The following is a 13,283-nucleotide window of genomic DNA, read 5'->3' as shown; positions in this document are numbered from 1 at the left end:
GAATCTTGGGAGAGTACACTCTCCACACTGGAAGGAGAAATCTTTCTTAACAAAGAGTTAAAAAGTCAAGTTATTGGCTGGCAATAGGAGCAACCACTAGGGAAAATATCAGACTACAGAATATAACTTTTCTGAGAAGGAATATTGAAATATGCAAGGCAGAGAAGAAAACAAAGTCAAAGGTCCTACATCCAAAGTCCCCATGAAAGATATGAATTGATCTCAGGCCATGAAAAATCTGAAAAATGATTTAGAAAATCAAGTAAGAGAAGTAGATGAAAATTGGAAAGAGAAATGAGTTGTGCAAGAAAATAATGAAAAATAAATCGACAACTTGCTTAAAGAAGCCTCCAAAATACTGAAAGAATTACGACCTTAAAAATAGATTGGATCAAGTGACAAAAGGGATCCAAAAAGTCCATAAAGAGTAGAATGCCTTAAAAAGCAGAATGAACCAAGTGGAAGAGGCAGTGCAAAAGCTCACTGAAGAAACAATTTCCTAAAATTATAATGAAGCAAATGGGGGCAAATGACTTCATGAAAAATCAAGAAATTATAAAACACAACCAAAAGAATAAAAAATAGAGAAAAATGTGACATATTTCATTGGAAAAACAACTCATCTGGAAAATTGATCCAGGAGAGATAACTTAAAAGTTATTGGGCTACAATCAAGCCACGATAAAGAAAGGAATGCAGGCACCATATTTAAAGACATTATTGAGGAAAATTGTCGTGATATTCTAGAACCAGAGGGTAAAATAGAAATGAAAAGAATTCACCAATCACTCCTGAAAGAAATCCCAGAATAAAAACTCATAGGAATATTGCATTTAAATTCCAGCATTTCTAGATCAAAGAGAAACTATTGCAAGCAATTAGAAAGAAACACTTCAAATATTGTGGAAACAGAATCAGGATAACAGAAAATTTTGTAGCACCTACATTAAGGGATCAGAGGGTTTGGAATATGATATACTGAAGAGAAGAAGAGGTAGAAATAAAACCAAGAATCACTTACTCAATAAAAACTGAGTATAATCAATCCATCAAGAGGAAGAATGGACATTCAATGAAATAGACTCTTGATAAAAAGAACAGAGCTGAATAGAAAATTTGACTTTCAAATATAATAATCAAAAAGCAGGAAAAGCTCAGGAGGGAAAAGAAAACATAAGAAACTTTTTAAAGTCTACATTCATATGTGGAAAAATGTTATTTGTAACTCATGAGACTTTTCTAAATATTAGGGTAGTTCTATGGAATATATGTGTGTATGTGTATACATCTGTGCATATATGTGTGTAGGTATGTACATATATATGTATATGCGTATACATATATGTATGCAGGTGTGCATATGTATATGTACCTCTATGTGTGTATTCATATTCATATGTGTATATATATGCACACACACATATATCCACATATGGAGAGAGAGAGAGAGAGGGAGACAGAGACAGAGAGCACAGGGTCAGTCGAATAGGAAGGGCTGATATAAAAAAAAATTAAGATGTGCTAGAGGAATGTACTGGGAGAAGGAGAAAGAAAGAGGTGGAATGTGATAAATTATCTCATATAAAAGAGACAAGAAAAAGTTTTTACAGTGTAGAAGAAGACGAGGGAAGTGAGAGTGAACCTTAGTCTCATCAGATTTATATTAAGAGGATAATGTACACATGGAATTTGATATGAAAATATATCATAACTTACTGAAAAGTAGAGGGCAAGGGATTAAGGGGGAGGAGGGTGATATAAGGGAAGGGATATCAGAGGAAAGCATAATCAGAAATGAACAATTCTGAGGAAGGATAGTGTTAAAGGAGAGGATAGAGTAAATGGGGGGATAGGATGAAGGGAAATATAGTTAGTCTTCCACGACATGTCCGTTATGGAAGTGTTTTGCATGGCTGCTCATGTATAACATATTTTAAATTAATTGCTTATTCAATGAGAGTGGGTGGGGAGGAAGGAAGGAAGGGAGATAATTTGAAACTCAATTTTAAAAATGAATGCTAAAAATTATTTTTACATGAAAATGTAAGATAAGATGTATAGGAGATGGGATATAGGAAGTTATCTTGCCCTACAAGAAAATGGAAAGAAAGGGCATAAGAGAGAGTCAGTGTGATAGAAGGGAAGGCAGATTAGAGAAGGGGTAATTAGGATGAATGATGTCTTGTGGTCAAGAGGGGGGAGATGGGAAACTTGTGGAACTCATAATCCTTTAGAAGTCAATATTGGAAACTAAAAAGATGTTAATTATTTTTAAAGGAATAAATTTTCTCAGTCAAACTTAAGAAACTTTTATAATAGGACATTTATAATGTTGTAAAATAAGAATGAATGATACAAACAATTTCCCCAAAAGTTCTCTGAAATGATTTCGCACAATTACAGAGTCCAGGGAAAAGTGGACACAAAAGTACAGACCACATTTGGCAAAGTATTAACTCGTATCCTTGTCGATGGGGGGAAACGTTTTTCTTGAGAATTGTGTCACTTCTTTGCTTTACTATCTTGTGGAACCATGAAACAAGGATCTACCTTGACTCCCGATTTCAATTGATCAGGAGATACCATGGTGTATATGTATATGTGTATGTGTGTGTGTGTGTGTATACATACATATATATATATATATGTATGTATGTATGTATACACACACACACACACATATATATATATGGAAGAATGGGAAGCTCAGAATCTTCCATACCTGAGAAGTTTGCAAGTTTTAAGTTCATCCACAAAGGTAAGAGGGGAGTAGGAGGAGGTAGAAAGAATCTTGGCCAAATTCAAAACTGATTCCCCTTTTTCCCATGTGATTATTTCTCAGGATGTGTTGGAAAACACTGTGTTGAATTTCTATAATTTACTAATTTTTATTTACTTGATGATTTTATATAAGAATCAAATATGTGAGGAAATTCTCCAAGTAACTGGAACCAATTTCCTTTCCAGAGTTATTTTATTTCAAAAAATATTTTCAAAGTCTTTTCAGATTAGTTTAAGCTCTATGATTGAAGTTGGTTGATTAGAAAACTTTTGTTATTGGTTGTGTTCTATTCTCCATGGCTCCGTGAATAAATGCCATTATAGGGTTTTCCTGGAAAAGATACTGCCGTGATTTGTCATATCCACGTGCAGAAATGTTAGATGACTTTTTGAGGGTCACGCAGCTTGTGTCTGAGTCTAGGTTTGAACTCAGATCTTCCTGACTTCAGGTCCAGTACTTTAAGCACTGAGCTACCTAACTGCATCCAGAACCATCTAGTTGCCTCTTATCTTTACTTCAAGGTTGACATTGATTGATCAAGTCACTCAGTATAGGACTACATGTCCACATCTCCACCTGTCTCCATTTAATATTCACATAGCACTATCTTAGGTCCAGATCTCAAGACTTCTCTGAATTGGCAATGATATCTGACATTTCCAGGATGGTTGCTGGGACAGGTTCTTGGATCTGTTTTATGGGAAAGATAGCTGTTTAAGGGATTAATAATCTTTTAAAATTGCTTTCAATACAGAGGAAATATAAGCAGAGAAATAAAGACCAACAGACAGGGTTTCCAACAGTCCAACCATAAGCAATATATGCATTACAGATCAACAGACTGTCTGATCATTACATACATACATGCACAGTTACAAGAGACAGAAGCACCAACATCTGGATTTTCCAATCCAGGGGGTCCTTAATAGCCAAACCCTCATTTGACACATGAACCTTCTTACAAAGAGTTAGCCGCAAAGCAAAACCAAACGTCAGAGTATATGAAACAAAGACTGAGCTCCTGATTGGCTCAGAATCAGCAGACATGAAATCTAAGTGACTCAGAACATCTGTGAACTATCAGAGTTCAAAGGAGATTGAATCTTCACATGCCTGAAGAAAGGCCATGCCAAAAGAAAACAAGAAAATATTCCATTCTAGTTGCTGTTACAGTCTCCAAATTGGTCTCCAACTCCAAAGTGTCTCCTGGTTGCAATTTACACAATAGACACCAAAGGAATTTTTCTTCAGCTGAAATCTGTTCATGTCAGTTCCCTATTCAATATTGCTGTTGCCTTCAGGATAAATATAAAATTTCACTGTTGGAATTTTAAAGGCATGTGACCAACTAATTGTTCCAGTCTCTTCTATCCAAATTGTAAGGAACAGCACTCCTAGTCCCCATCCTTTTAAGAAAACAAAAGAAAACAAAGCTTCAAAACATTTTATCCAAGATAATAAGTAGACAAAATGTTTAAGACTCTTTACTTTACCGGTACCTTTCATAAGGGATGGAGGCTTTCTAACATCAGGCAACCATGTTGAACATGGATATTTCCTTTGATAGTGTAAAAAGGTGCAACAAAATAATTGTGATTCATTTTCCTCGCATACTACAAAAAAAGGTACAGAACAACTTTTTTTATCTTTAATTTGCTTATGGCATGCCATCTCCCAGTTCTTTGCCTTTTCACTAGTAGTTAAACTTGAAATGCACTACTTCTACCCCACACAATCCCCCTTTTTCATCTAAGACTAAGATTAAACATTCCCTTTAGAGCAGTCTTCATTGATCCCCTCTAATTGCTAATACAGTTTGTCCCAAATCACCTTTTATTTGGTTTCATTTTTATTTAATCTGTAAAAAGGATATCATAAAAGTGTCACTGAAGATATAAATAGATGCACCAAGACATTTATGATACCCCACAAATGTATTCGGAATAGGTGTGTCTAACAATACGAGTGGGAGCACTAAGCCCAGTGCTTAGAATAATGCCTCACACATAATAGATATTTAATGTTATTGAATGAATGAATGAGGGTGTTCTACATGTATTCTGAAGCTCTATTTGTAGTGAGCACCTCTCCTTGAGTGCTTCAAATGGAGACAGAAAAGATATCTCTAGCTTCTTCTCCCACCATCCTTCTGTGATAGTTAATTCCTGCCACTGTGGTAGATAAGTGGTAGGTAGGGAGTAAAGGCCACAACTCTGCTGTCTTTGGAGATATATGATAAAAGACTAGAATTCTATCTATCTGCTCCATTTAAATATTGCTCATTTATGGGACATGATCAGATTCCATTTAACTTTTGATCTTCTTGTGGTTTGAGGAAGAAGAAGATTCCAATGTCTCTATTCAAGCCTTGACTCACGCTCCCACATAAGAACGATTTTGTAATTAAAACGTGGAGAAAATTTTAAAAAGACACATTTAGTCAAATTTTAGAACAAAATATATCGTAGAAAGTATATGTAAGACATTATATACCAGACAATGCACAGTGAAAAATCTCTGCCATTAACAAATAGGTAACAGCTCAAAGGAAGGGTGAACTGGATCTCACTCAAAGGGAAATATTCTATGTCTGCACAATAGTAAGTTTGGAACAGAGACATGATGGAGCTTACCTCCTCCTCTCATGTCTTCTCAGAGTATTTTCATTCAGCAGCCTCAAGTGTTTTTGGCCACTTCTTACTTTCTCTCTCAAATCAGAAAGCCAGAAGAACGTAGATGATGGAGGGAGACTGTTGAGAACTGAACTTCTCCTCACTTTCACCAACTCTACTTCACCCCTCACTTAGGGCAGGATCTTTATCCCCACGAATAAGGAGAATTTTACACCAAATATTTTTGAATAAGGGTTACATTTCTTTATGTACGTGCTATCTCTCTGGATTGAATGTGAAGACCTTGAGAACAGTGTATGTTTTTTTTTTCCTTCCTTGCATCATCACTACCTAAAAAAATGCTGAGATCACAGCAGGAACTTAATAAATATGTGGGCAATGATTGACTGTATGCTCCATAATCTCCAGGAGAGTGACAATCGCTTTGGGGAGAATATGGCTCCCTTTTACATTCCTTTACTAATATTATTAAGTTAAATTTTCTTTTTTTATTTTAATTATTTGCATTTATTTATTTTAAGTTTTCAACATTCACTTTTATAAGATTTTGAATTCAAAATTTTTCTCCCTCCATGCACTATCTGCTCCCCCAAACAACATGGAATTTAACAAAAGTTGTATATGTAAAATAATATAAAATTTATTTCCACATTAGCCATGTAGTGGAAGAAGAATTAGAAGAAAAGGAAAGAAAAATCAGAAAGAAAAAGGAAAGAGAGAAAATAGTATGCTTTGATTTATTCTCAGATTACATTGTTTTATATTTGCTTGTTTTTCTCTATCTGTAGATAACATTTTCGATCATTGTTTTAGATCATTGTATTTCTGAGAAGAGCTAAATCTATCAAAAATTAGCCTCCACACAAGATTACTGTCACTCTGTAAAATGTTCTTTTGGTTCTGCTCACTTCACGCAGCATCAATTCATGTAAGTCTTTCCAGATTTTCATGAAATCTTCTTGCTCATCATTTCTTATAGAGTAAAAGTATGCTATTATATTTGCCTATCACAACTTGTGCAGTTATTCACCAATTAATAGGCATCTCCTCAATTTCCAATTTTTGCCACCACAAAAAAAGAGCAGCTATGAATGTTTTTTGATGGTTGGATTTTTATCATTCTTATGATCTCTTTAAAAGACAGAGGTATTTTGAAGCCAAAAGGAATGCACAGTTTGGTTGCCCTTTGAGCTTGCCAGAATGGTTGTATCAGTTCACAACTCCACCACCAATGCATTTGTCTTCCAATTTTCTGACATCTTTTTAGCATTTAACATTTTCCTTTTTCATCATATTAAGCAATCTGATTGGTGTGAGTTGGTAGCTCAGAGTTATTTTAATTCACATTACTCTAATCGATAGTGACTTAGAGCAGTTTTCATATGATTAGAGATAACATTAAGTTCTTTGTAAAAGACGTGTTCATATTTTTTAAGCATTTGTTCATTAAGAAATGATTTCTATTTTTGACAATTTGATTCACTTCTCTAAATATTTTCAAAATGAGACCTTTATCAGAGATACTAGCCATAAAAATATATTGCAGTTTTCTGCTTCCCTTCCAATCTTGGTTGCATTTACTTTCTTTGTGTAAAGCCTTTTTATTTTAAAGTAATCAAAAGTTATCCATTTTGCATTTCACAACCTTCTCTATCCCTTGTTCATAAATTCTTCTGTTCTCCATAGTGCTGACAGCTGAACTATTCCATGCCCTCCTGATTTGCTTATGGTATCATCCTTTATGCCTAAATCATGAGCCATATGGTGACCTTATCTTGGTATATGGTGTAAGGTGTTGTTCAATTTCTAGTTTCCGCCACACTATTTTCCAGTTTATCTAGCAGTTTTTGTCAAATAGTGAGTTCTTTCCCCAGAAGCTGGCGTGTTTGGGTCTCACAAATAGTAGATTACTATAGTAAGTAACTACTCTGTCTTGTATATATAGGTTATATATACATATAACCTATTCCATTGATCCACCACTGTATTTCTTAGTCAGTAGATGACTGTTACTTTTTAATATAATTTTAAATCTGGTACAGCTAGGTGATCTTCCTTTGCATTTCTTTGCATTAATTCCCTTTATATTCTGAAACTTTTGTTCTTTCAGATTTATTATTTTTTTTCCTAGTTCGATATGGTTTTGGTAGTTTGAATGGTATGGAAATGAGTAAGTAAATCAATTTAGAGAGAACTGCCATTTTTTAATATTAGCTCAGTCTATGTATAATAAACTAATATTTTTCAAATTATTTAGATCTGACTTCTATATGGAAATGTATTTTGTGATTTTCTTTTTATTCCTTGGTATGTCTTGGCAGGTAGACTATATTGTTGAGAGTTATTTTAAATATAATTTTCCCATATATTGCTGCTGGATTTTGCTAATAACATATTGAAATGTTGATGATTTATATTTTATATTGCAACTTTGTGAAAGTTGCTCATTGTTTCAAGTAGTTTTGTACTTGACTTTCTAGGATTCTCCAAGTATAGTATCATAACATCTGCAAAGAGGGATAGCTTTGTGTTTTTTTTTTATTGCTCATTTAAATTCCTTCATTGTCTTTTCCTTCACTGTAATGTTAATGGGAGTTAAAGATATTACAGCAATTTATTATTATATATCTAAACAAAAATAATATAATAATGTAATATCAGCTAATACTTCCCTGCCCATTAATAGGACTCACATGGAGCCCACTGGGAGAGCAATTTGTTTAAAGGGAGAGTTTCCTCATGGGGAAGTTTGTTTCCTTGAAGTCTTTCACCTTTTGTTAATTAGGCACTGAAGCACAAGGGTTGTGATGCCTTCTGACTTAGAAAAGTGTATATATACTGTGAGGTGAAGTTTTTCTTTAGAGTTCATTCTTTGGAAGAAGTTTCATATGCCAGAAGAGATTCTGGATAGCTGTTAAGGAATCCTCCACCTTGGAAAATACAAATATTGGTGCTTTTCTGTCTGGTAACTATGTAGGTATGTAATGATCAGACAGTTGGATCTGTCTGTTGATCTGTCATGTATGTATTGCTTGATGTTTGAATGCAAAATGTACCCTTGCCAACATCACTATTTTATGGAGAACTCACGTGGGGCAGGTGATCACAAAGTGGTCAGAAGAAGCTATACAAGGACACTCTCAAGTTTGGATTTGACTGTGCATCATGGGAGACACTGGCTCAGCATGGCATGCCCACATCAGAAAAGGTGCTGTCCTCTATAAGCAAAGCAGAATTGAGACAGAACAAAGTAATGTAGAATGATCAAATTTTGGGTATCCAAATAACCACATGGACTATCTGTGCCCAACCTGAGGTAGAACGTTCCAAGCTCATATTGGTCTCATCAAACACAGTCAGACACAGTGAAATTTAACTTAATCATGGTAGTGTCATTTTGGTCCTCTTCAAGAACAAAGGACAATAACAACCATGTATTGTTTATGGTCAGACAGTTAAAAGTCCTGTCTATTGATCTTTATTTCACTGCTTATATTTCCTCTGTTTTGAATTTAATTAAAAAAGATTCTTTACCCCCTAAAAAGTTGCTTTCCTTTTGGAAAAGTAGATCTGACAATCTGCACCAGCAGGTCATCACAGGTATACCAGTGTGGTTGACTTTACATTTCTTTACTTTTATCCTTAACATTTCTAGTTAGATACTGAATAACTACAGTGATAATATCTATCCTTGTTTCATCTCTGATCTGATTGAGAATGCTTCTTGCTTATGCCCATTGCATATAAATCCTGCTGATGGTTTCACATAGATAATATTTATGATTTTAAGGGAAATTCCATCTATTCCTATGCTCTGTAGGGTTTTTTAAATAGCAATAAGTACTGCATTTTGTCAAAAGTTTTTCTGCATCTATTAAGATAATCATATGATTTCTGTTAATTTTATTATCAATATGATCAATATACTTCTTAATACTGAACTGGTGCTAGTTTTCTAGCATAAATTCCACCTAGTCATAATGCATTATTCTTAAGATAAAACTCTTCACTTTTCAATATTTCATTTAAATAATTGTGACAGTAATCAAAATAGGACCTTTCCCTGTTTTTATTTCAGTAAAATCAAGTGCCTCTGATTGAATCTTGAATTTATCAATCAAGGGTTTTTATAAGGAGTAAAGTACAGAAACAAGATTTTCTTTTACTAGAAATAGTGTACCTGTCTGTATTGTTAATGTGATTTAAGATCTTCCCTGTCCGTTAATGGTCCTACCGACTAAGGGAAGTTTGATTAGGGAAAATTTGTAGGAACACCCACATCTTTTGTTCATGAGGCATTGGTTCTCCAGATTTGGGATGCCCTCTAACTCTAAAAAAAGATATAAATATCCTGAGGGTGAGGTTTTACTTGGGGGCTTAGTTTTGGTAAGAAGGTTTGAGTGACAAATGAGGACTCTGGCTTTGAGAACGCTGATGTCCTGCTTTCCCTTCTGGTAATGATGGTTGGACAGTTGTACCTTCCTGTTGAATTATGGTCAGGCAGAGGAAGCCATGGCTATCGATTACTTTTGGGCCTATTGACTGGAATTGCTTGTTTGGCCAGATGAGGACTCTTGGAAGCTGCTAATGAGATCCCCGCTTTCAGAACCATGATGTCGTGCTTCTCTCTCTGGTAATTGTGGTCAGACAGTTGGGGTCCAATTTTCAGTTGAATTCAGGCAGAGGAAGCTATGTCTGTTGATCTTTTGATTTCTCTGTATTTTCTTTGAAATTCAAGATCCTGAGTCCCTGAACTAACTGAATGATATATGCTCTTGGTTAAAGAAATGATACATATGCTTTATTAAAGTGATTGTTAGCACCTCAAAAGTTGCATTCCTATTATGAATCGGGATCTCAAAGTCTGTGATAACAGAACACACACACACACACACACACACACACACACACCTGGATAGGGTATAACACATACTTGCTTTAGGAAAATACTTTGTGAGGACTTGTTTGCCTATTTTTTTCCCAAATAGTATTGTAATTAATTGATCTTCAGATGTTTGTTAGAATTTGCTTGCAAATCCATCAGTCCCTGAATATTTTTTCTTTAGAGAGTTCACTAATGGCTTCTTCAATGCCTTTTTCTGAAATGCAGTTTTTTAAAATATTTTATTTACTTTTCTATTTATCTGAGCAATTTATATTTTTTGGACATATTCATTTCACTAAGATTTTCAGATTCAATGGCAAATAATTGGGCAAAATAGCTGCTAGCTATTGTTGTATTATCCTCTTCATTGGTGGAAAATTCACCTATTGCAATCTGGATACTGGTAATTTGATTTTCTTTATTTTCTCTCTTTTTTTCTTATTTAAATCAAATTAACCAATGTTTATCTATTTCTTTTGTAAAACTTGCTCTTATGTCTATCTATAGGTTCAGTAGTTTACTTAATTTCAATTTTATCAATCTCTCTTTTGATTTTCTGAATTTCTAGTTTGACATTTCTATTTTTTTTATCTTTTTTTAGTTGCATGCCCAATTTATTGATCTCCTCTTTGTATATTTTATTTCATAACACATTGAGAGATAGAACATTTCCTTGAAGAGCTGCTCTGGCTGCAATTCATAAGTTTTGGTATGTCGTTTAATTATTATCTTTCTCTTTGATGAATTAATTAACAGTTTTTATGGGTTTTTTTGTTTGACTCACTCATTCATTAGGATTAGATTTAGTTTCTAATTAATTTTCATTGTGTGTGTATATGTATGTGTGTGTATGTGTGTGTGTGTTTATAATTAGATAATTAGTGGCACTTGATTACATGTTTTTGTTTTCTTTCATTATGATCTAAAATGATTTATTTAATATTTCTGCCTTTCTGCATTGGATTATGAGGTTTTAATTGTCTAGTACATGGTCAGTTTTTGTTTCAGTGGCATGTACTGCCATTGAAAAGGTATTATTCTTTCTCTCCCCATTCAGTTTTCTCCATACGTCTACCAAACCTAATTTTTCAAAGGTTCAATTCATCTCTTTAACTTTTTATGCTTATTTTTCTGGTTTGAATTATCTAGTGCCAAAAGAGGGATATTGAGTTGCCCTACTACTATAGTTTTGATGTCTATTTCTTCCTGTAACTCCTTTAATTTCTCATCTCAGAATTTGGATGCGATACCACTTGGAGCTTATGTATTTACTATTGACACTACTTCCTTATCTATGGTACCTTTTTAGCAAGATGTAATTTCCTACCTTATACCTTTTAATTAGCTGTATTTTGGCTTTTGTTTTGTAGGGGATCAGGATTGTTCAGCTGAAGCATAGTATATTCAATTCCAACCTTTAATCTTTATCCTCTGTGTTTCTCTCTGTTTTAAATGTGTTTCTTGTAAACATATTATAGGATTATAGTTTTTAATTCATTCAGCTATTCCATTCCATTTTATGGGAGAGTTCATCTCATTCACATTCACAATTATGATTCCTATCTGTGTATTTCTCTCCATCTTATTTCTCACATTTATGACTTTATTTCTCCCTTCTCCTTTACCCTCCTCAGAAGAGTTTGCTTTTGACCACCACCTCCCTTAATCTTCCCTCCCTTCCATGATTCCCCCAACTTTTCTTTCCCTTTTCCCTTACTAATTCTTCCCTCCCTTCTAAACATTCTCTCCCTTTTATTTCCACTTTCAACTTCTACAACCTTGAGAGCAAGTTAGATTTCTATACTTAACTAAGTATGTTATTCCTTCTTTGAATCAAATCCAATGAAAGTAAAGTTCAGACAATGCCCATCTCCCACCTACTCTCTCTTTACTATAATATGTTTTTGTGCCTCTTCATGTGATGTAACTAACACTTTTCTGCCTCTTCCTTTCCTCTTCTCCCATTATAATCCCTTTGAATCCCAAAATTAGGTTTTTGATCATTACATTAGTTAATTAATACCTAAAAGTTCTGGCTATATGTAACCATTTCAAATGTCACAATAAAGATAGAATACTTAAGATTTAAAAGTATCATTCACTAATGTAGGGATGTGAACAGTTTATCGGTATTGTATCATTTTTTTCCATGTTTGCTGTTTTTATGCATATCTTGAGTCTTGTATTTGAAGACTAAATTTTCCATTGACTTCTGGTTTTTTGATCAGGAAGGTCTGGAAGTCCTTTATTTCTTTGAATGATTATCTCCTTTTTGTGCTGGGAGCTAGTAACCTAATTACACTCTGTTTTCTGTAACCTCTGGTTCTGGCAGCTAGAAGTTATATAATTCTGTAGCTTACTTGGGACTGAGTTAGAGATGGCTAGTGTGTGTTGAGGCCTAGTGAGGTCTTTCTGCATTTACCTGGGGTTACACTGAAGTTCATGGCATGAGATGAGGTAGTCTGGATGCAGAAGGTTTCCTCATCCCCTAGGGTTATGCTAGAGCCCAGGTAGACTCAGTCATTGCTGGATGCACTTAGGCACTAATTTCTCCTGATTCCCCTTGCTGTGGGATGGCACCCTTAGAATTCTGGTGTTAGTGCTTGCCAGTTCCAGCAGCTTTGGGCTCAGAATCTTCCACTGATCTGCTGAGATGTGCCTTGGTGTTGTCTTGCTGAATGCCTCCAGTCCTTTACTGGTTCCTATTAATCACTAGTTACCACAGTCTCATCAAGATCCTCCTTAGACCCTCCTCCCAAACCACTAGATTACCTCTACATCTTTCCCATGGTCCTACTGTATATAAGTTCCACCTTGCCTCCCCAAAAGTGTTCAGATTCAATGCAGCTCAGACTCTGTTTAGCCAAGATTCTATCTGTCGATATTGTGGGGGCCCCAGCACTCTGAATCTCAACAGTTACAGTACGATTTTTTGTCAAATATTTGAAGATAATGTGAGAGGTGTAGTTCTAGTTAAGTGATT

The sequence above is a fragment of the Notamacropus eugenii genome, chromosome 4 (assembly GCF_028372415.1).
Source record: "Notamacropus eugenii isolate mMacEug1 chromosome 4, mMacEug1.pri_v2, whole genome shotgun sequence".
Lineage (NCBI taxonomy): Eukaryota > Metazoa > Chordata > Mammalia > Diprotodontia > Macropodidae > Notamacropus > Notamacropus eugenii.
This window is presented reverse-complemented; position numbering follows the sequence as displayed.